Source organism: Balaenoptera borealis, assembly GCF_965194805.1.
Source record: "Balaenoptera borealis genome assembly, chromosome: 4".
Taxonomy (NCBI): Eukaryota; Metazoa; Chordata; class Mammalia; order Artiodactyla; family Balaenopteridae; genus Balaenoptera; species Balaenoptera borealis.
In genome coordinates this window covers 44,859,795-44,884,744 of record NC_138861.1, presented here as the reverse complement: position 1 = coordinate 44,884,744, position 24,950 = coordinate 44,859,795, and the positions used below count along the sequence as shown (strand labels likewise).

Sequence of the window (24,950 nt, the reverse complement as noted above, 5' to 3'; positions counted from 1 at the left end):
AACAGTTGAAGGTATCAACAGAACTGCCAAAGGATCTATTACTTCTGATTCTATTGCCTGTGTACATTATGTTAACTTTCTGAACATAATCTTTATGTTAAGAGAAAATAATCTTTCTAGTAGAATTTAGCATCCATGAAACTTTTCTAATACTTACCTGTTTCCGCATATCTCTGCAGGCTAAACTGTAAGATTGTTGGTGCAGGGCTCATTTGTATCAGAACCTGTCACTTAAAATGTGCTGAATGAATGTGTAAGTACTCGGGGGGGAAAATGTTAAGTGATCGTAATAATGATTCTTGTTAAATATTTTGATTGCTAACAGGCCTTGAATTTAGTTAGACTGAAGAGCTCATTTTTTGTTTCATATACAAACTTTTTCAAAATACTTTGTTTTGAGCTGTCCTTCCTTTTTCAGTTGCTTTTGGCGCTCCCACTGTGCAGACAGCAGTTGATCTGAAACCATCATGGTAACAAGCACTTACCTGATGATGTAAGGTTACAAATATAAACAACGGTATTAATCTGTGACAACAATAATATGCCCTAGAATGGGCCCTGTAACTATTGATCAGAAACTATTTTATCTATTCTAAGTACATAAATTTACCTTTTCTTAAACTAAATAGTGATTTTCATAGAGGTAAAGTGGAAGCTCTAACAATATAAATGTGCGCATGGGGGTAAGATTATAATAGAAATGTAATTTCATTGTAGAAAGTTCAAAAAATACATAAAAATAAAAATTATTTTAATTCAGGTTGTGGCTTTATTTTTTAATAGACATATATGGGAGAGAATAGGTCTATCACACAGAGTTTAAAGAAACAAAATTCTAACTGCAAGCATTAGCACAGATCTTATGGGTACTGGTTAAAACTATGTGAAGAAGTTGGCTCACCTGTGAAGGGAAATCCCAACTACCAAGTGACAAAAACAAACAAAAGACCAGCAACTCAAGAGTAAATTGAGACTTAAAGTTCATTATAAGAAGTATGTTCTTTAAAAACTACTTTTGAGTCAACACTGAATTTAATAAATTATTCAAAATTTTCACTAGCTAAATAACCAATTACAACTACATTTGACCTTTATTTTGGAATTTAGAGAAATATTTTTGTGGCTTTAAATTTTACTGCTATTTAAGCTGCCAATCAGGCTTTTTATTCTACTTGGGCAGAGAATTCGGAAATACTCTATTGGAAACAAATCTAAACGTCCCACAAGAGAGTAATGGTTAAATACGTCATGATATATACAGATAATGGAGTGCTATGAAGCACTTTTGAAATAATGTTAAAAAGCATTTAACCATGAGGAAATGCCCCTTACATTAAATTTTTAAAAGATGCAAAAACAGTATACAATATAATCTAAATATGTGTTTATATTTGCATGTGATTGCCACCCTTTTTTGTTTATGCTAGTTTGAATTTAGTTTTTGTCTCTTGCAATCAAAAGTCCTAACTAGAACACCTGTAAGTTATTAATGAAAAATTAATTTTAAAAACTTTGGTTAACAATTTGCTTTTTTAAAACTGACACCTTATTTTTAGAAACAGCATCACGTTATAGCCTTCAGAGTCCTTGTTAAAGCAATAGGATAAAAGAAAAAAAGCACGTGTGCCTAAATTTTATGTTTTCTGCCATGGACATATCATGTCGAAAAAGTAACATTATACTTACAGATATACGTTGTTTGTATTAATACTTCAGAACCTACCCTGCAGTCCTTCTCTATGATGCTCTATAATCGTAGTACTACCATACACATCTGTATTTTCAGATAAATAATGATTACCCTAAATTGAAGAAATTCCCTTATTGTAAGTGTAATCATAAGTTTTGGAATTTATATATACCAATTAATCTTAATCAACACCAAGAAACCAAAGATGGTCTGTGGGCTTATTCTCCCACCAGGTTTTTTGCCCACTTTCTACAAGAAATGAATACTTTATCTCTAATTAAATTCCCTATGTATTGTACAGAGGCAAATTTATGCACTTCGTCCCTAACTGGGTAACAAAATAACACAGCGAAAAGACTTTATAAGAGGAAGAAGGAAGAGACCCCTTTGCTCCTTGAAACTGCACTGCTCCATCTTCAATACCTAAACACTGGAGAGAGAAACAGCATCATTTATTTTAATACAAAACCTGTTCACAATATTTAATGAGAAACTGTTTGTAAAAATGAACTCAAAAATTAAAGAATGGAGAATATTATAAATTCCTTTAAAATGAGTAACAGAACTTATTCTAACTTCCTCTGCGTTTAAACTGCATCACTGACAAGACCACAACAGGCCCTTTAAGCTTTTGAACACATCCTTGTGAAACGCAAAGGTCTTTATCTGCTTCGCCAATGATACTGTCATTACTAAGTGAGGTGTCAGGAAAGTTAGGCTAATTACAGCTTAGCACAGTTCATATTCTGATCTTATAAATGCAGTTGTGTGTTGTTTTATACATGTCTATGTCCATTAAGTATAATCTCCCTCTGAACTAAATGACATCTAAAACATTCCTCAGGATGAATAAATTATGGTCTGAGAATAAAGTGGGTGTTAATAAGAATTGATTCTGAGCAAGGAGATGCATATCAATGGATAAATGATATACATGCCTGCATTATTTGGTAAATGTAATATATGTATATGTAGTTTTTTGCAAACAACAGAAAACTCAAGAGAAGCAAAAATTTTAAGTTACTATTTTCATATCACTGGGAGCATTCTGAGAGTTTTTCAATCTAATTTATTTATTAATATTGTGCAATAAATACAAAGAAATAAACTCTTTAAATTCTCAAAACTAAGATTATAAAAGTATTATAGCTTTATCACACTTTTATCTTTAACATCTATTTGATCAAAGAAAACATTTTGTTTCTAGGAGCACGAAATTGTCAACAATTAGTCCTTCAAAGGAGCAAGGATTTGAAAGTCTAGGAGACCTGGAATTAATTCCCAGTTTAATCTGTCTCTTCTCAGGCAAGTTACTCAACCTCTCTGTCTCCCTTCCCTCTTGTAAAATGAGAGGATAACTACTTCAGAAAAGAGTTGTAAAAATTAAATACCTGTAAGGAGTCTATCTCCCACCACAGCAGTAATAACACAATATTTGGTGCTCAGTTAATTTTCCCTTTCCTTTCCCAAGAGACCCTTCAGAACCTATGTGCATTTTGAACTGAATTCCTAGCTGCAAACTATTCAAAGGTAAAACATTATAGCCGATTCATATTCTAAAATCTGAAATGGATCTTTAAAAGCCCCTAGTATCTAAATAATTTGAAACAACCATATTTCAACAGGTCCAATAAAGTTTTCTTAGAATTTGTTACACTTTATGACCCAATTAGCTTCGTCTTTAAATGCATATACAAGTACTGGTTTAAAATCAAGATGCTGGTTAAACAAAAATATAACAACCTCTGAATTCAGGCATATAATGGAACTAAACAGCCTGCAGTATCATGAAGTCAGCAAAGTAAACACTGGAAAGAGATAGTCGGCCTTGTTGACTCTATTAAACATGTCAAACTACTGCATCTAAAAATATTTGAAAAATCTGCCTATTTTCCATCTGTTGTATTTCTCAGAGGATAACTGAAAGTTCATGCAAAAGTTCATTGTAGGTTCAAATATGTCATATCAGGTCATTTACAGGGTAAAAGTTCACTGGGAGTTTATTAAAGACTGAAGTGGAAAAGGAATAAATATACTAATTGCAGCTATGTTATATTGCATTATGACCATTGCATTTTTAAGCTTCATAAATAAAAATTATAAATTTTAAAAGACCATGTGCAATGAATAATGGCAACAACAATGATTACAAGGAAGGATCCTAAGATAGCACCCTTGGGGCTATTCTTAGAGAAGAAGCTGTAGATGAATTTTGGTTGCTCTGATATTAAATTACAACAGTTGTCATATTTTACACTGTACTGAATAATTTGTTTACACTATTTAAATACAGTAATATAGAGATATAGAAAAAAGAGTGAAACATCAGAAATAATAAATGAATATCTGCTGAACAGAGATGATTTTTAATTTGCAATTGCTAAGAATGCTATTTGAGAACACCATAGGAAGCCAAGAAAAATATGTATGATTTGGAAGAAAATTACTAAATCATTAAAAAAAATCTAAATCGAACAAATATTAGTTAATATTATTGGAATTGCTGAAGCAAAAATTAAGATTTTCTTTTGAGTAAAACCTTCACATTTTCTGAGAATGTTTAGAAAATAATTTTCAAGGAAAATAACAGTGAATATGTATATAAAATTTAGGACAAATTCTGGGTTCACAGAATAAAAACATTTTCTTTCTATAAAGTGCTGGTACACATTAGAGTTCAGTACAAGGTTCTAAATGGATTGAGTAAGGGTGCAGCCCATTGGTTCCCAATTTCTCCTGTCAAATGTGTGGCTCCAGCTTCACAATAGAACTTTAAATCTATAACTTGCTTCTTAAATTGAAAAGCACATTTGGTTCTCTCTATATGTCTATGTTCTCTTCATGATGTATTGTCAATTGGTTTTAATGGATCATAGCATTTATTCATTCATTCACTCAATAAGTGTTAATTTGGTATTTATTATTTACAAGATGCTGTACTAAGGATTATAAAAGACACAAAAATTAACCAGACAAAAGTTTTGTTTTCAAGAAGGCTACAGTAGAAGAAATATGAAATTTAAAAAATATATCAATAAGTAAATAACACAAAGTTGAAGTCATTCAGTGCCATGTGAGGGATGTAGGTAAATGATTTGGAAGTGGGTAGAAGACACTATTTCTAGTCAGCAAACTAATCTTGGAATTAATTGCTAGCTGAATACATAATTAAGATGCTAATTTTTTGGTCAAATTGTTAAACATGAATTAAGAGCAAACTTTAAAAAAATCTCTTAACCACCTCATCTCAACTACCTTCTAATATATGCCATTGATCGCATCCCAGAATTGTCAAGTTATTTCCACATTTTGCTTAGAAAAGATGGTATTGGATTTGGAAACGATTACTCTTTTATTTGTTAAAAACGTCTAGAAAGAGAGATAGAATGTAACGTTTAAAAACAAAACCCTATTAGTAGTCACTGACCTGGAATTTCAGTAATAGAGACTTGAGAAATGTCACAAGTTACATCAGGTAAGAGGAAACGCTGCAGGTTGCCGATTTCATACACTAGCTGTTCAGCCACTGAACCGAAGGAGACTAACCCCCCCATGTCAGGGGGCTTGGACAGGATGAACTGTCCATCAGGAAAACATTCCAGTACAGGAAATCCTATATTGTGCCTAGCTGAAAAACAGGGAAACCTATGGTTTAGAGGAGTCAGGAGGAAAACCTAAGGAAAAGAGACTACATTGTACCAAACAATACTCTGATGAATATAATTATCCAAAACTCACTGTGCATTTTGCATATTCTATTTTTTTTTAATTTATTTATTTATTTATTTATTTATGTCTGTGTTGGGTCTTCGTTTCTGTGCGAGGGCTTTCTCTAGTTGTGGCAAGCGGGGGCCACTCTTCATCGCGGTGCGCGGGCCTCTCACTATCGCGGCCTCTCTTGTTGCAGAGCACAGGCTCTAGATGCGCAGGCTCAGTAATTGTGGCTCACGGGCCCAGTTGCTCTGCGGCACGTGGGATCCTCCCAGACCAGGGCTCGAACCCGTGTCCCCCGCATTGGCAGGCAGACTCTCAACCACTGCGCCACCAGGGAAGCCCCTGCATATTCTATTTTTATGTTTAATTTTATACCTTTCAAAATCACACAATGATTTATTAATGTGTGATTAGTAGTGAATACAGATGATATCTGGGGTTCAAAGAGAGAGAAATCATATTGAGAAGAATGGATGAAGATTTAGAGTAGAAATTCAGACACTGTTTTTCAGAAGGTTTGGAAATGGTGTCTAGATCCTCTTGATGTGAGAGTGATGAGCACTCCAGCTGATGATATTCAAGGATAAGAAGTCAGGGAGAGCGAGACTACAGAAGCTGTGATGGCTAAAGAGGGCTACACGTCATGAGATTCCTGCCCAGTTGGATTTCTCTGGTCCCAGTGAGCCTCAGCCTAGCTTACTCCACTGGTGGCCAGCTGGGTTTCCCCTCCCTCCACTTACTGCTTGTCATAAACCCGAGCAGGTGGGACTTGGGCCTCAGCTTTCAAATAGCCTTTAATTTATAAAGCCAATCTTTTGTTCACTAAGAAATATAAGGCAATTAAAAGATGATAAATAAAAAGGAGAAATCCAGGGTAATTTAGAGATACAGACTGTAACCTTAGTTTGGTCCTAAAATGGTCATTTAGCAATGTTCAATATTGAACATGATCATTTTGAATAATAAGAAAAAGAGTCCTCTTTGATTCTGGGAGAAAAGAACATTTCATTGTGGTAGACAATAATATAACTTGTAAAAGTCAAAGTGACAAGGTCATAGATAAAGAAATAATGAAAGCTGATGCATTTTATTTCAATATTTCTAAAATGTTTTGAAAGACAATAAAACAACATCTTTTTTTAAAAAAAAGATCTTTCAATGGCAAAACAAACCACCTTCTTAGATGGAAAGACATTATAATAAAAATGTCATTTCTACCAAATTTATACATGCAAAAGAAATCCAACTTGGAATCACATTCTTTAGATAAAAGACTATTAAGTTTCATGTGGAAGAATAAACTTAACATGTGCCAGACAACAGCAAAACACTTCTTAAGAGATAAGGTAGTGAAGAAGGACTTTGCGCATCAGATATTAGAACATTTTATCATGCACCAATACATGAGTGTTTGTATATGCATTTACATCCACATATGATTATCTGAGGATTAATAAAAAGTATGAAAGAATGTATGTTAGGTCAGTAAAGTGATTACATGGGTAGAAGTTGTACAAAGAGCAAGAGAAAAGATTAGTGGGAAAATGGAGCCAAACAAAACATTTTAAAAAGGTGCATTAGGAAAAAACATAGGAAAAACACTCTTTGACATAAACCATAGCAAGATCTTTATTGACCCACCTCCTAGAGTAATGGAAATAAAAACAAAAATAAACAAATGGAATCTAATGAAACTTCAAAGCTTTTGCACAGCAAAGGAAACCATAAACACGATGAAAGGACAACCCTGAGAATGGGAGAAAATATTTGCAAATGAATCAACGGACAAAGGATTAATCTCCAAAATATATAAACAACTCATGCAGCTCATTATTAAAGAAACAAACAACCCAATCCAAAAATGGGTAGAAGACCTAAATAGACATTTCTCCAAAGAAGACATACAGATGGCCAAGAAGCACATGAAAAGCTGCTCAACATCACTAATTATTAGAGAAATGCAAATCAAAACTACAATGAGGTGTCACTTCACACTAGTTAGAATGGGCATCATCAGCAAATCTACAAACAACAAATGCTGGAGAGGGTGTGGAGAAAAGGGCACCCTCTTGCACTGTTGGTGGGAATGTAAATTGATACAGCTGCTATGGAGAACAGTATGGAAGTTCCTTAAAAAACTAAAAATAGAATTACCATATGATCCAGCAATCCCACTACTGGGCATATACCCAGAGAAAACCATAATTCAAAAAGACGCATACACCCCAATGTTCATTGCAGCACTATTTACAATAGCCAGGTCATGGAAGCAACCTAAATGCCCATCAACAGATGACCGGATAAAGGAGATGTGGTACATATATACAATGGAATATTACTCAGCCATAAAAAGGAACGAAATTGGGTCATTTTTTGAGACGTGGGTGGATCTAGAGACTGTCATACAGAGTGAAGTAAGTCAGAAAGAGAAAAACAAATATCGTATATTAACACATGTATGTGGAACCTTGAAAAATGGTACGGATGAACTGGTTTGCAGGGCAGAAGTTGAGACACAGATGTAGAGAACAAACGTATGGACACCAAGGGGGGAAAGCCACGGTGGGGAGGGGATGGTGGTGTGCTGAATTGGGCGACTGGGATTGACATGTATACACTGATGTGTATACAATTGATGACTAATAAGAACCTGCTGCATAAAAAAATAAATTAAATTAAATTAAAAAATTAAAAAAAAACTAATATTAAACTTTCTTTGGGTTATTTGTATGGAAATATGTTAATATAAATGTTTCAGACAGTACATGAAATTCCTAAAAATCTTATATGTTCTGGTATAATGTTATAAGTCATAATTTTAGTTATTATTTTAAAATGTATATCTCAGAAATAACTAAATTTCCTTGTCAATTGCATTATTATGAACTTTCATCAAATCTTTAACCGTGGTCATTTTTAAGTCTTTTGTCATTTACAGACAGTTCTGGGTGTACTCTGATGCTTTTGCAAAAAATGTTCCTATAAAAGGGTTTCATCTTCAAGGAATTCATGGAAAAGACTCTGACAAGCACAGGTTTCTGGTAACTGACTATACTGCTGAACTGAATGAATAAGCATTTTCAGAACTCTAATGGAAAACTGATGAATTCATAAAAGTGCTAACAAAAGATCACGATGAAAATAAAATTAATTACACGGGACTGAGTGAACTGAAAAAAAAAAAAAGTAAGTTATCAGTTTGTTACAGAATATGAATGAGCATAATAAAGGGCACAACTTGAAAATGAAGTTTGTTTTCTTGTTTATAATATCTGAGTCTAAAAAGCTATAAAATATATTAAAATCTTAGCAAAGTTTAACCAAAAAAAAAAAAAAATTATTTTTTGTTGTTTTGTTTAAAAACAAACAAACAAAAAAACATACGTTAAGAATCAATTTCCCCTTTGTCTTTCATGATTATAAAAGGTCAAATAATTTTTTCTGTAAATAGTAATTAACTTTGAATAATTTTATTAGAATTTGTATGTTTCAATTTTTATAAAACTTAAAAAAAAAGCTGCATTAAAGCAAGCAGGTAGGATAAGACCACATTTACTCATTTATGATAAATACTGTGTGTGTATCTATCTATTTAGATCTATCTATCTACCTAGAGAGATGTAACATTTTTAACTGTTAGAGAAGGAAAGAAAGACAATTCCAAGGAAGAAGGAAAGATGAGAAAATGGCTGGGAAATGGCTGGCCACGGGCAGGGGCAGACCACGAGCTGAGCTGTCTTCCTCGACCACTTGACCTCTTACTCTATGACACTCTCTAATCACAGCTTCCTATCTTAGAAAGTATCTTCTTCTTCCCACTATCTCTGAATTTCCTGGTAAGAATTTAAACTGTATTCTCCCCAGGACTCATCTTTGCCCTCCTCCTTGCCCTCTCTGGTTTCCCAGATTTTCAGTACCCTCCAAGCCACTCATCCCTCCCATGGCTTCAACATTGGGCTCTTACTGAATGTCATGTAAATCTCTATGTCTTTTCCTCACATTCCCCCAAGCTACTTTCAATTGCTTATATGTCCCACAGTTATCAAAAACTAAATGCAATACTGCTTCCACCTCTATTACTACCATTACCATCACTGCTACTACTGCTTCACTAATGTTAGTACCAATATTATTACTGTTTCCACTGGGTATCATTTATTAGTGTTTACTATGTGGCAGGAGCTGGACTCATTCTTGCCAACAGCAACCCATTTATTGTAATCTATTTTTTATCTTTTTTTTTTGGCTGCAGTGCGCGCCATGAGGGATCTTACTCTGACCAGGGATCAAACCCCATGTCCCCTGCAGTGGAGCACAGAGTCTTAACCACTGGACCGCCAGGGAAGTCCCATATAATCTTTACAACGTTATGAGTAGGTATTATTATCTTTATTTTATACTCGAGGAATTCAACAAGAACCAGGACTACATTATCATAATTGAGACATGCAACACACGTTCAGATAAAATCAAAGCATGCTTCTATTCTTGTGTTAATGTAATTTATCTTTTACTAGACTACAATATTTGATGAATACTGAAATGAAAAACAATAAAAGTGAACATTTTATTGAACTCTTATTATATATATTTTAGTGCTGTTCTAAGTGCTTTACATTTATTACTTTACTCACACCCCCTTTCATAATAACCTAATGAAAGTAGACATCACCATTGTCTTTATTCTGTAGGTGGGTGAATTGAGGCACATAAAGGCTGAGTAACTGGTTCCATCTCACAGAGCTAGTAGGTGGCAGAACCAGGATTCCAGGCAATAAGTCTTTAGAGTTTATGCTCTTTAATTGGTATTCTGTGCTAGGTGATGCAATTCTGATAAAACCATAGGAATGCAAAGATCCATGCCCTCAAAGAGTTTACAATCTGTTGAATAGATAAAACCAAGATGATAAAATCTAGGAGGCCATATTTCTGGCACTTCAATTCCTGTTTCACAGTTGGAAAGCTGTTGCACTGGCAACAAGAGGCATGGAGACCAATTAGAAGACTATAATAATAGTCTTCAGAATCTAGATAAGAAAACTGGCAAATCTGGATGAAATATGAAAGGAAGAAAATGAATGCTATTATGGGTTGAAAGTTGACCTTACTGGTGACTGGTGAGATAAGGGAGACCATGGAAGAGAACAAAGTTCACCAGAGCCCAGGCCAGTGGGAGAATGACCATATCACTGTCAGAAATGCACAAGTCTTAAATAGAGGATGATAAGTTTGAGGTAAGAGTAAAATTGTAAACAAAACCAAACCTATCCAGATATTTCTAGTGGAGTTGTGATGCAGGGCAACAGATGTAAACCTGGACGACATTTGTTGTCAAGTAAGGGTCAGAGCTGTGAAAGCAGATGATCATTCTGAGGGAGATAATACAGAGTGTAAGAGCAAAGGGCTGAGGACCATTTCCCATCGGTGTTAAAACCCTCACGTTTCTATTGTTTCCTACCAGCCTGGCATCAGATGACAGTCAAGGAGGAGGAGAAAGAATTAGAAAGAAGAGTGTGCAGCACAGGCCTGGCTCTAGACAAGGCTCAAAGGAAGAGTGGAGACAAGAGTGAACAGAGCCACTGTCTAAATGGAGCAGAGACTGGACTGTTGTATAGAGACTCCTACTTGACACTGGAGGCAAAGACCTATGTACTGTAAGCCTCACATTGGTGAGCTGGCTCATGTTGTAGGGGCTTCTTAGAGTTGGGACCAAGAGCCTTCTGGTACTAAGAACAAAGCCCTGGATGGAATAGGGTGTTAGAAAAAGTGATTTACTAGCATATCCTGGTATTTCAAGATTCCACTATATTTAGTGTACTTAGTCCTTAAAGAGAGAGACTCTATTTCTAGATTAGGTGCTGTATTAGTTTCCTAAGGCAACCATAACAGTGTACCAAAAACTGGATGGCTTAAAGAAACATTTATTATCTCAGTTCTGGAGGCTGGAAGTTTGAAATCAAGTCAACAATCAGGGGCCTGCTCTCTCTGATGGCTCTAGGGGACAGTCCTTCCTTGTTCTTTCCTAGCCCCTGATGGTTGCCAGCAATCTTTGGTGCTCCTTGGTTTGTAGACACATCACTCCAATCCTGTCCTCACATGGTGTTTTCCCTGTGTGTCTTCACATTGTCTTCCCTCTGTGTATGTCTTTATGTCCAAATTTCTACTTTTTTATAAGAACAAAAGTCCTATCGGATTACGGCCTACCCTAATGATCTCATTTGATTTGATTACTTCTGTAAAGACCTTATCTCCAAATAAGGTCACACTTTAAGGTACTGGGGATTAGAACCTCAACATTATCTTTGGGGGACACAATTCAACACTAAGAGATACAAAGCTCAGCTTAATAATAAACTAAAGACCATAGTAATAGGAATATAAAAACATCATATATTATTGAGGGAAGTGTGATTTTTAAGAGGCCAAAAGGAATGCTCCTGAAACTTAGCTCTGAATCATTATTAGATAATTATGGCTAGCATATAAAATTTGTCTGTGTTTCACAATACAAATAAAAACAATACACAATACAAATTTAAAAAGTACAAATAAAAAAAGCAATAATTAAATATGGTTAAATAAACAGATAATAAAATTTCTAACATGTAGATGTTATATGCCATCCTATAACCTTTATAATATATGGATTGCTTCCTACCAGTCTGGCACCAAATGTCAATCTGTGAATATTCCACCAGTACTCTGAATACCACATTCAATGAGCTGGCCTGCAAGACTGCAAAGCAAACAAAACCTGGCATTAATACGATGAGCAAAATTTTCAATACTTGTCCAAATATAAAATAATAGGTTATAAGTAAAGTTGGTTTTCAAGTAATTGTCATAAAAGTGGGGAAAATGTGATGATTTTACATGGGTGCCATTGTTTTGTTTGTTTGTTTTCCATAAAGTAAGTTAAAATGTAGAAAGGCTATCTTAGAATAATACAATAGAAAAGACGCTGGTCTAAGAATCACAGAAACCTAGGCCAAGTGATAGACTTTAAGCAAAATGGGACTAATGCCTTACTGGTGTAGTTGTAAGAATTAACTGAGACAAAAATATGTGAAAGCACCAAGAACACTGAAAAATGCTTCAAAGTGTAAGTTATTATCAGATGAAATGTGACATTAAATTGTCATTCTATTATAGAATAGGAGAGACAACATATAGAATATTACTATCATATTTGATATGTTAATGAACTAAAACGTATCTATAAATACATTGTTAAAACTCACTCTCCAAAAATCTGAAAGATCTGGGAAAGCTGCTTTTTTTTTTTTTTTGAGTTGAGAGCTTTAATCAGCATGGTATAATAGAATTATTTGGGTTTTACTTATTTGGCCTGTGTGAATCCAGGCTCATCTCTTAACTGTCTCTGTAACTTTGGGCAAGTTATACAATCCTGTTGTATATCAATTTCCTCATCTCTCAAATGGGGATAACAATATCTGCCTAATAAATAAACTGTAAAAATAAAATATTTTGTGAAGTGCCTATCACATAGAATGTACTCAATAAACAATGGCTGTTTTGTTTCATAAAATTTCTTGAATCTTTGTATAAGACATTTCTTTAGCTTTAAAATTCTGCAGTATGTTCAGTTTAGGATGTATTTAGCATGACCTACCAGACACATATATTTTAATTTCTGTAAAGCTTAAGTTAATTTTATTGTTATATAGTCAAAAGAGTAAAATTGCTACTATTATTATTAGTCTTAACTTCCAGCTGCTAATAAATCAGTCATTGCTTTTCCAACCAAACTATGAGAAAAAGCAGAAAAACTAATTATTTTATTTATAATACAACCATTTGTATATAAAATCTTTACATAAGTATGTGTTCAAGATAATTTATTCCCTACTTGATCTAAAATACAATTCAAGATTACTGTAATAGATTCAAATACAAAATTATATGGAGAAACTAACAAAAACCTTTCACAAAGACTTGAAATAGAAATTTCACTCTGTACAAGACAGAATAAACTGGACCAAATTTACACTACTGCCTGAAACAACTAAAAAAACAGACAAAATATATGAAACAGTTTTCAAGACACTGGACATCAGGCAACAAAGAAAATGTAAAACAAAAGAGATGGGCCTATAATTGCATTTCCAGGCCATGTGTTGGGAAGGGGAACCCAGGTGGAGCCAGGCAGGTTCCCTGAGTGCCTGGAACTGAGAGACCAGGGAGATCAAGGTGACTAGAGTTCCCAGGATAGATTACCATAGAGGAGAAAGCTGTACAGATAGACAACTCCAGAGAGCTGTGCAGGGTCCCTTTCGAGTATCTGGCAGAGAGCTAGCAGCACATGGGTGTGAAGAAGCTTCCCTCGTCTGGGAATAGTGCCTATTCTCACTAGCCAGACTGAAAAATCCCATAATTCATAGGAAAAGTGGTAGAGCACTTATAAGGGCCTTGCCTCAATAGTGGAAAATAACCAGTCCTAGACTAAATGCTGCTCTGGTCCCATATAACAAATACTAAAAGCAAGACCAAAAAGGATCAAATAATTTCAAAGTAACATCATATTTTGAGACAAAGCTCAAAAATATTTACAGCAATATGAAAATCCAGCAACAAACAAGATAAAATTCACAATGTCTGACGTCCAATCTAAAATTACCAGGCGGGGGCCTGGGCAAGATGGTGGAAGAGTAAGACGCGGAGATCACCTTCCTTCCCACAGATACATTAGAAATACATCTACACGTGGAACCACTCCTACAGAACACCCACTGAACGCTGGCAGAAGACCACAGACTTCCCAAAAGGCAAGAAACTCCCGACGTACCTAGGTAGGGCAAAAGAAAGAAGAAAAAAGAGAGACAAAAGAATAAGGACAGGACCTGCACCAGTGGGAGGGAGCTGTGAAGGAGGAAAGGTTTCCACACACTAGGAAGCCCCTTCATGGGCGGAGACTGCGGGTGGCAGAGGGGGGAAGCTTCAGAGCCACGGAGGAGAACGCAGCAACAGGGGTGCGGAGGGCAAAGCGGAGAGATTCCCGCACAGAGGATCGGTGCCGAGCAGCACTCACCAGCCCGAGAGGCTTGTCTGCTCACCCACCGGGACGAGTGGGGGCTGGGAGCTGAGGCTCCGGCTTTGTAGATCGGATGCCAGGGAGAGGACTGGCGTTGGCGGCGTGAACACAGCCTGAAGGGGTTAGCGCACCACAGCTAGCTGGGAGGGAGTCCGGGAAAAAGTCTGGAGCTGTGGAAGAGGCAAGAGACTTTTTCTTGCCTCTTTGTTTTGCGGTGCGCAAGGAGAGGGGATTCAGAGCGCCGCCTAAACGAGTTCCAGAGACTGGTGTGAGCCTCGGCTATCAGCGCGGACCCCAGAGACGGGCATGAGATGCTAAGGCTGCTGCTGCCGCCACCAAGACGCCTGTGTGCGAGCACAGGTCACTCTCCACACCGCCCCCCCGGGAGCCTGTGCAGCCCGCCACTGCCAGGCTCCCGTGATCCAGGGACAACTTCCCTGGGAGAATGCACAGCACGCCTCAGGCTGCTGCAACGTTACGCCAGCCTCTGCCGCTGCAGGCTCGCCCCGCATCCATACCCTTCCCTCCCCCCGCCTGAGTGAGCCAGAGCCCCCAAAGCAGCTGCTCCTTTAACCCCATCCTGTGTGAGCAAAGAACAGATGCCCTCAGGTGACCTACACGCGGAGGCGGGTGCAAATCCAAAGCTGAGCCCCGGGAGCTGTACGAACAAAGAAGAGAAAGGGAAATTTCTCCCAGCAGCCTCAGAAGCAGCGGATTAAGCTCCACAAACAGAATCATCCCAAATTCAGGAGGTGGACTTTGGGAGCAGGATATATTAATTTTTCCCCTTTTCCTCTTTTTGTGAGTGTATATGTGTATGCTTCTGGGTGAGATTTTGTCTGTATAGCTTTGCTTTCACCATTTGTCCTAGGGTTCAGTTTGTCCGTTTTATTTTTTTTTTACTTAAAAAGTTTTTTTTCTTAATAAATTTTTCCTTAATAATTTTTTCCTTATTTTTTATTTTAAAATATTAAAAAAAATTTTTCTTAATAAATTTTTTTAATTTTTTATTTTAAAAAATAAAAAAAAAATTTTTCTTAATAAATTTTTTCTTAATAAATTTTTTTATGTTATTTTAAAATTTTTTTAAAAAATTTTTTCTTAATAAATTTTTCCTTAATAATTTTTTCCTTATTTTTTATTTTAAAATATTAAAAAAAATTTTTTCTTAATAAATTTTTTTTATTTTTTATTTTAAAAAATAAAAAAAAATTTTTTCTTAATAAATTTTTTCTTAATAAATTTTTTTATGTTATTTTAAAATTTTTTTAAAAAATTTTTTCTTAATAAATTTTTTCTTAATAATTTTTTCTTATTTTTTATTATAAAATATTAAAAAATTTTTTCTTAATAAAATTTTTTCTTAATATTTTTCTTATTTTTACTATAAAAAGTTAATAAATTTATTTTTAAAAAGTAAAAGAAATTTTTTCTTAATAATTTTTTCTTATTTTTTATTATAATAACTTTATTTTATTTTATCCTCTTTCTTTCTTTCTTTCTTTCTATTTTTTCTCCCTTTTATTCTGAGCCGTGTGGATGAAAGGCTCTTGGTGTTCCAGCCAGGCATCAGGGCTGTGCCTCTCAGGTGTGAGAGCCAACTTCAGTACACTGGTCCACAAGAGACCTCCCAGCTCCACGTAATACCAAATGGCAAAAATTTCTCAGAGATATCCATCTCAACATCAAGACCCAGCTTCACTCATCGACCAGCAAGCTACAGTGCTGGACACCCTATGCCAAACAACTAGCAAGACAGGAACACAATCCCATCCATTAGAGAGAGGTTGCCTAAAATCATAATAAGGCCACAGACACCCCAAAGCACACTACCAGACATGGACCTGCCGACGAGAAAGACAAGATCCAGCCTCATCCACCAGAACACAGGCACTAGTCCCCTCCACCAGGAAGCCTACACAACCCACTGAACCAACCTTAGCCACTGGGGACAGATACCAAAAACAATGGGAACTACGAACCTGCAGCCTGTGAAAAGGAGACCCCAAACACAGTAAGATAAGCAAAATGAGACGACAGAAAAACACACAGCAGATGAAGGAGCAGGGTCAAAACACACCAGACCTAACAAATGAAGAGGAAATAGGTAGTCTACCTGAAAAAGAATTCAGAATAATGATAGTAAAGATGATCCAAAATCTTGGAAATAGAATAGAAAAAATGCAAGAAACATTTACCAAGGATGTAGAAGAACTAAAGAGGAACCAAGCAATGATGAAAAACACAATAAATGAAATTTAATATACTCTATAAGGGATCAATAGCAGAATAACTGAGGCAGAAGAACGGGTAAGTGACCTGGAAGATAAAATAGTGGAAATAACTACTGCAGAGCAGAATAAAGAAAAAAGAATGAAAAGAACTGAGGAAAGTCTCAGAGACCTCTGGGACAACATTAAACGCACCAACATTCGAATTATAGGGGTCCCAGAAGAAGAAGAGAAAAAGAAAGGGACTGAGAAAATATTTGAAGAGATTATAGTTGAAAACTTCCCTAATATGGGAAAAGAAATAGTTAATCAAGTCCTGGAAGCACAGAGAGTCCCATACAGGATAAATCCAAGGAGAAACACGCCAAGACACATATTAATCAAACTATCAAAAATTAAATATAAAGAAAACATATTAAAAGCAGCAAGGGAAAAACAACAAATAACACACAAAGGAATCCCCATAAGGTTAACAGCTGATCTTTCAGCAGTAACTCTGCAAGCCAGAGGGAGTGGCAGGTTATACTTAAAGTGATGAAGGAGAAAAACCTACAACCAAGATTACTCTACCCAGCAAGGATCTCATTCATATTTGATGGAGAAATTAAAACCTTTACAGACAAGCAAAAGCTGAGAGAGTTCAGCACCACCAAACCAGCTTTACAACAAATGCTAAAGGAATTTATCTAGGCAAGACACAAGAGAAGGAAAACACCTACAATAACAAACCAAAAACATTTAAGAAAATGGGAATAGGAACATACATATCGATAATTACCTTAAATGTAAATGGATTAAATGCTCTCACCAAAAGACACAGACTGGCTGAATGGATACAAAAACAAGACCCATATATATGCTGTCTACAAGAGACCCACTTCACACCTAGGGACACATACAGACTGAAAGTGAGGGGATGGAAAAAGATATTCCATACAAATGGAAATCAAAAGAAAGCTGGAGTAGCAAATCTCATATCAGACAAAATAGACTTTAAAATAAAGACTATTACAAGAGACAAAGAAGGACACTATATAATGATCAAGGGATCGATCCAAGAAGAAGGTATAACAATTGTAAATATTTATGCACCCAACATAGGAGCACCTCAATACATAAGGGAAATACTGACAGCCATAAAAGGGGAAATCGACAGTAACACAATCATAGTAGGGGACTTTAACAGCCCACTTTCACCAATGGACAGATCATCCAAAATGAAAATAAATAAGGAAACACAAGCTTTAAATGATACATTAAACAAGATGGACTTAATTGATATTGATAGGACATTCCACCCAAAAACAACAGAATACACATTTTTCTCAAGTGCTCATGGAACATTCTCCAGGATAGATCATATCTTGGGTCACAAATCAAGCCTTGGTAAATTTAAGAAAATTGAAATCGTATCAAGTATCTTTTCCGACCACAATGCTATGAGACTAGATATCAATTACAGGAAAAGACCTGTAAAAAATACAAACACATGGAGGCTAAACAATACACTACTTAATAACGAAGTGATCAATGAAGAAATCAGAGGGGAAATCAAAAAATACCTAGAAACAAATGACAATGGAGACACGATGACCCAAAACCTATGGGATGCAGCAAAAGCAGTTCTAAGAGGGAAGTTTATAGCAATACAAGCCTACCTCAAGAAACAGGAAACATCTCGAATAAACAACCTAACCTTGCACCTAAAGCAATTAGAGAAAGAAGAACAAAAAAACCCCAAAGCTAGCAGAAGGAAAGAAATCATAAAGATCAGATCAGAAATCAATGAAAAAGAAATGAAAGAAACAATAGCAAAGATCAATGAAACTAAAAGCTGGTTCTTTGAGAAGATAAACAGAATTGATAAACCATTAGCCAGACTCATCAAGAAACAAAGGGAGAAGACTCAAATCAATAGAATTCGAAATGAAAAGGGAGAAGTAACAACTGACACTGCTGAAATACAAACGATCATGAGAGATTACTACAAGCAACTCTATGCCAGTAAAATGGACAACCTGGAAGAAATGGGCAAATTCTTCAAAATGCACAACCTTCCAAGACTGAACCAGGAAGAAATAGAAAACATGAACAGACCAATCACAAGCATTGAAATTGAAACTGTGATTTAAAATCTTCCAACAAAAAAAAATCCCAGGACCAGATGGCTTCACAGGCGAATTCTATCAAACATTTATAGAAGAGCTAACACCTACCCTTCTCAAACTCTTCCAAAATATTGCACAGGGAGGAACACTCCCCAACTCATTCTACGAGGCCACCATCACCCTGACACCAAAACCAGACAAAGATGTCACAAAGAAAGAAAACTAGAGGCCAATACCACTGATGAATATAGATGCAAAAATCCTCAACAAAATACTAGCAAACAGCATCCAACAGCATATTAAAAGGATCATACACCATGATCAAGTGGGATTTATTACAGGAATGCAGGAATTCTTCAATATAGGCAAATCAATCAACGTGATACACTATATTAACAAATTGAAGGAGAAAAACCATATGATCATCTCAATAGATGCAGAGAAAGCTTTCGACAAAATTCAACACCCATTTATGATAAAAGCCCTGCAGAAAGTAGGCATAGAGGGAACTTTCCTCAACATAATAATGGCCATATATGACAAACGCACAGCCAACATTGTCCTCAATGGTGAAAAACTGAAACCATTTCCACTAAGATCAGGAAGAAGACAAGGTTGCCCACTCTCACCACTATTATTCAACGTAGTTTTGGAAGTGTTAGCCACAGCAATCAGAGAAGAAAAAGAAATAAAAAGAATCTAAATCGGAAAAGAAGTAAAGCTGTCACTGTTTGCAGATGACATGATACTATACATAGAGAATCCAAAAGATGCCACCAGAAAACTACTAGAGCTAATCAATGAATTTGGTAAAGTAGCAGGATACAAAATTAATGCACAGAAATCTCTTGCATTCCTATACACTAATGATGGGAAATCTGAAAGTGAAATTAAGAAAGCACTCCCATTTACCATTGCAACAAAAAAGAATAAAATATCTAGGAATTAACCTAACTAAGGAGACAAAAGACCTGTATGCAGAAAATTATAAGACACTGATGAAAGAAATTAAAGATGATACAAATAGATGGAGAGATATGCCCTGTTCTTGGATTGGAAGAATCAACATTGTGAAAATGACTCTACTACCCAAAGCAATCTACAGATTCAATGCAATCCCTATCAAACTACCACTGGCATTTTTCACAGAACTAGAACAAAAATTTCACTATTTGTATGGAAACGCAAAAGACCCCGAAGAGCCAAAGCAATCTTGAGAACGAAAAATGGAGCTGGAGGAATCAGACTCCCTGACTTCAGACTATATTGCAGAGCTACAGTAATCAAGACAGTTTGGTACTGGCACAAAAACAGAAACATAGATCAATGGAACAGGATAGAAAACCCAGAGATAAACCCATGCACATACAGTCACCTTATCTTTGATAAAGGAGGCAAGCATATACAGTGGAGAAAAGACAACCTCTTCAATAAGTGGTGCTGGGAAAACTGGACAGGTACATGTAAAAGTATGAAATTAGAACACTCCCTAACACCATACACAAAAATAAACTCAAAACGGATTAAAGACCTAAACGTAAGGCCAAGCTATCAAACTCTTAGAGGAAAACATAGGCAGAACACTCTATGACACAAATCACAGCAAGATCCTTTTTGAACCAACTCCTAGAGAAATGGAAATAAAAACACAAATAAACAAATGAGACCTAATGAAACTTAAAAGCTTTTGCACAGCAAAGGAAATCATAAACAAGACCAAAAGAAAACCCTCAGAATGGGAGAAAATATTTGCCAATGAAGCAACTGACAAAGGATTAATCTCCAAGATTTACAAGCAGCTCATGCAGCTCAATAAGAAAAAAACAAACAACCCAATCCAAAAATTGGCAGAAGACCTAAAGAGACATTTCTCCAAAGAAGATATACAGATTGCCAACAGACACATGAAAGAATGCTCAACATCATTAATCATTAGAGAAATGCAAATCAAAACTACGATGAGGTATCATCTGACACCGTTCAGAATGGCCATCATCAAAAAATCTAGAAACAGTAAATGCTAGAGAGGGTGTGGAGAAAAGGGAACACTCTTGCACTGTTGGTGGGAATGTAGATTGATACAGCCACTATGGAGAACATTATGGAGGTTCCTTAAAAAACTACAAATAGAACTACCATATGACCCAGCAATCCCACTACTGGGCATATACCCTGAGAAAGCCATAATTCAAAAAGAGTCATGTACCAAAATGTTCATTGCAGCTCTATTTACAATAGCCAGGACATGGAAGCAACCTACGTGTCCATCATCGGATGAATGGATAAAGAAGATGTGGCACATATATACAATGGAATATTACTCAGCCATAAAAAGAAACGAAATGGAGATATTTGTCGTGAGTTGGATGTAGTTAGAGTCTGTCATACGGAGTGAAGTATGTCAGAAAGAGAAAAACAATTACAGTATGCTAACACATATATATGGAATCTAAGGGGAAAAAAAAAAAGGCCATGAATAACCTAGTGGCAAGATGGGAATAAAGACACAGACCTACTAGAGAATGGACTTGAGTATATGGGGAAGGGGAAGGGTAAGATGTGACAGGGTGAGAGAGTGGCATGGACATATATACACTACCAAATGTAAAATAGATAGCTAGTGGGAAGCAGCTGCATAGCACAGGGAGATCAGCTCGGTGCTTTGTGACACCTAGAGGGGTGGGATAGGGAGGGTGGGAGGGAGGGAGACGCAAGAGGGAAGAGATATGGGAACATATGTATATGTATAACTTATTCACTTTGTTATAAAGCGGAAACTAACACACCATTGTAAAGCAATTATACTCCAATAAATATGTTAAAAAATAAATAAATAAATAAAAATAATTGCCATAAAAAAATAAAATAAATAAAATAAAATAAAATAAAATAAAATTACCAGGCATGCAAAAAAGCAGGAAAATGCAACCCACATTGAGGGGAAAAAAAAAATCTATCCATTAAAACAGACGCATATCAGACACAGATGTTAAAAACAGCAGACAAAGAGCATTACTCTAACTGTATTCCATGTGTTGAAAAAAAACATAAAAAAGATCCCAAACAAAAACACAAAAGATATCCAAATTTGAATTTTTAAAGAAGAAAACTACAAGACTGAGATGAAAAAATACTGATTTTGATAATGGCAAATTAGACATTGCAGAAGAAAAGATTAGTTAACTTGAAGATGAAACTATAGAAATTATCCAGTAGAAACTATCCAAAAGTTTCATGGAGAGATAAAAGAATTTTAAAAAATGAAGCCGTCAGAGAACTTTATGTGACATAATATATGTGTAATTGTAGTCCCAGAGAAGGGAGAGGAACATAAAAAATATTTGAAGAAATAAAGGCTAAAATGTTTTCAAATTTGATGAAAACTATAAATTCACAGATACAAGAAGATCACAAACACCAATCACAAGAAACATGATGAAAAGTCACATGTTAATAAAATTGCTTAAAACCAGCGATAAAGAGAAAATCTTAAAAGCAAACACATATAGAGATATAACGATAAGAATGACAGCAGATTTCTCATCAGAAGCAATGTTGAGAATGCAATAGAGCATCAACTTTAAAGTACTGAAAGAAAAACAACCTGTCAACCTAATATTCTACACCCAAGGAAAATATCTTTCAAGAACAAGAAAGACTTTTCTAGACATACAAAAGCTGAAAGAATTCATCACCAGCAGACCTGTATTATAACACTCTAAATATTAAAGTCTTTCAGGCAGAAGGAATGTTACTAGATAGAAATATTAATCCACACCAAAGACTGGAAAGCCTCAAAAATGTTAACTACTTGGGTAAATATATAAGATTTCTTACTTATTCTTAGCACTTAAAGCACTTTAAAAGATTACAATGCCAATAAAATATAAATAACAATAATAAGAACATAATATTAAGTAATACAAATGAATTGTTGAGTTTATAACATATATACAAATAAAATGTATGAAAACAAAAGTACAAAAAATAGGAGAGGAGAAATAGAAGTATATGATTGTAAAGTTCTTATACTACATGTGACATCACTTGAAAGTAGAGTGCTACATTAAAGATGTGTATAACGAACACTAAAGCCACCACTAAAATAACAAAGAGTTACAGCTAATAAGCCAATAATTGAAATAAAATGGTGTCATTAAAAAAAATCTCAATCTCAAACAAGGCGGAAAAAGAGGAAACAAGGAACAAAGAATTAGATAAGACAAACAGAAAACAAACACAAGCAAGGTGACATATTTAAACCTAACTATATCAATAGTACCATTAAAGCGAATGGTCTAAATAGCCTAATTAAAAGGCAGAGATTGTTAGATTACATAAAAAAAGCAACACTCGAAAGTTGGTGTGGCTACATTAGTGTCAGACAGGATAGATTTCAGAGCAAAGACCACCACCAGGAATAAAAAAACATCTCATTTTATAATTATAGAGGTCATTCATCAGAAGGAAATAATAATTAATTATGTAAATATAATTGTCATTAACAGCTCACTAGAGTAGTAACTGTGAAGGAGGGGAGGGAAGGCCCCTAGGTGTGTTCAGAACGTTCAGCGATGCAAAGAAGCAGGGGTAAACAGTAGCGTATACTGTGTAAAAGTTTCCTGACCCCAAGATTTTATTGGTGCAGGAGAGAAAAGAAATGGACCACTGAGGATCCCTAACTTAAGAAAATATAAAAGCTTAGACACAAAGTCAGAATATAAACCCAACTCTGCAAATTGGCTATTTCACCCACTTATGCCCATAAATTTATGGCACACACACATAAATATACACTATGTTCAGTAATATGATTTGGGGCTTTTAAAAAATCATCTGTCAGGCTCTGTGGTTCAGGCTCTGTGGTTCTAGAACATGCATAATATTTTGGTTTTTAAATAAAAATCCTGCTTTGTCTTTCTTTTAATGTAAACTAATTTTTAAAATGTTAAACTAAACCTTAATGTTTTTCACCAAAAAAACAGTTCAGCAGAGAAAAAACTGCTCATTAACACGTTACAAATAACTAGAAATGTATTGGTGCCACCCTGTGGTCAACCTCACACCTTATAAATTTTTATACAAATGAAGAGGCTACATTTATTGGTTTTAGCTGTCTTCATTTTTTAAAAAATCACAGTTTCTAACTTGCAAATATTCCTCTGAATCCCTTATTGTATTTGGGTGTCTCTGAAAACAAGTTTGATGTCTTTTGTATTGAGGACCCCCAATACCTGCCCACAGCACCTGCTCCATCAGTGATCACCCTAGTGAGCTGAACGTGTGTATGATTCATTAACACTTAAAACCAGGAGGATTTATTTTAAAGAAATAATTTTTAAAAGACACCAAGATTTAGCTACAAGGATATCCACTGTAGCTTATTTAAAATAGTAAAGAAAAATTGGAAACAACATATATGTCCACTTATAAGTTGGTTAAATCATTTGAGCCATATATCAGTAAAATATGCAGCCATTAAAAATGATGTTTTGAAAAACATTCGATGATATTCCTGCTCAAAGTACATTATTTAAAAAATCAGATTTTAGACAGCATTCATAGTATAATCTCATTCTTGTTTGAGATATATAAGTTAATATTTTCATGTTTATAGTCCACAGTGTTGTGGTTACCACAAGGAGACTTGATGGACACCCTCCTCCAGCCCCCACCAACTGAAGTTGGTTCACACACAGAGATTGATGATGTGCCACACACACACACACACACACACACACACACAAAGAACCTAAGAAAAGGTTTATTACTCACATAGAGAGCCTCTCTGGGGAGAGTAAAGTCTCCTAAGCGGATCTAAAACTGGCTTGAGAGCACAAGGAAAGGAGACTGGATTGTACTTTATTGCGATTCAGGGGGAGGGCTGGGGTGAGGTTCCCACGTGTGAGCTTTGTGTGTTTCAACTTGTCACTGGAACCAAAGGAGGGAGCAATGGTTCTTTCCTATTAACTTGCTCAAATGTAGGGTAGTACAGGAAGGGGGAATGGGGGTGCTCAACAGATGTCAGCATCCACACATCAAAAATGGAGTCAGGCTTTTTACTACGCATATATAATGATGGGTTTTAAATGAAATATATGTGTATATATCCATACATAGATGATGGGAAGAATACATACCAAAACGTAGACTGT

At 35.5% G+C, this 24,950-nt stretch overlaps 2 long non-coding RNA genes across 2 annotated transcripts in view; both read right to left on the bottom strand.

The window, feature by feature from the left end:
- Window positions 1-24,950, bottom strand: part of LOC309628461 — a 731,364-nt gene that overhangs the window by 663,663 nt on the left and 42,751 nt on the right. The gene's annotated exons all lie outside the window — the stretch shown is intronic.
- Window positions 572-16,534, bottom strand: LOC309628458. Its single transcript, XR_014244538.1, has 3 exons — window positions 14,454-16,534; window positions 12,063-12,140; window positions 572-5,314 (listed from the first exon to the last, which is right to left on the bottom strand). It is a non-coding gene; the product is annotated as an uncharacterized lncRNA (long non-coding RNA).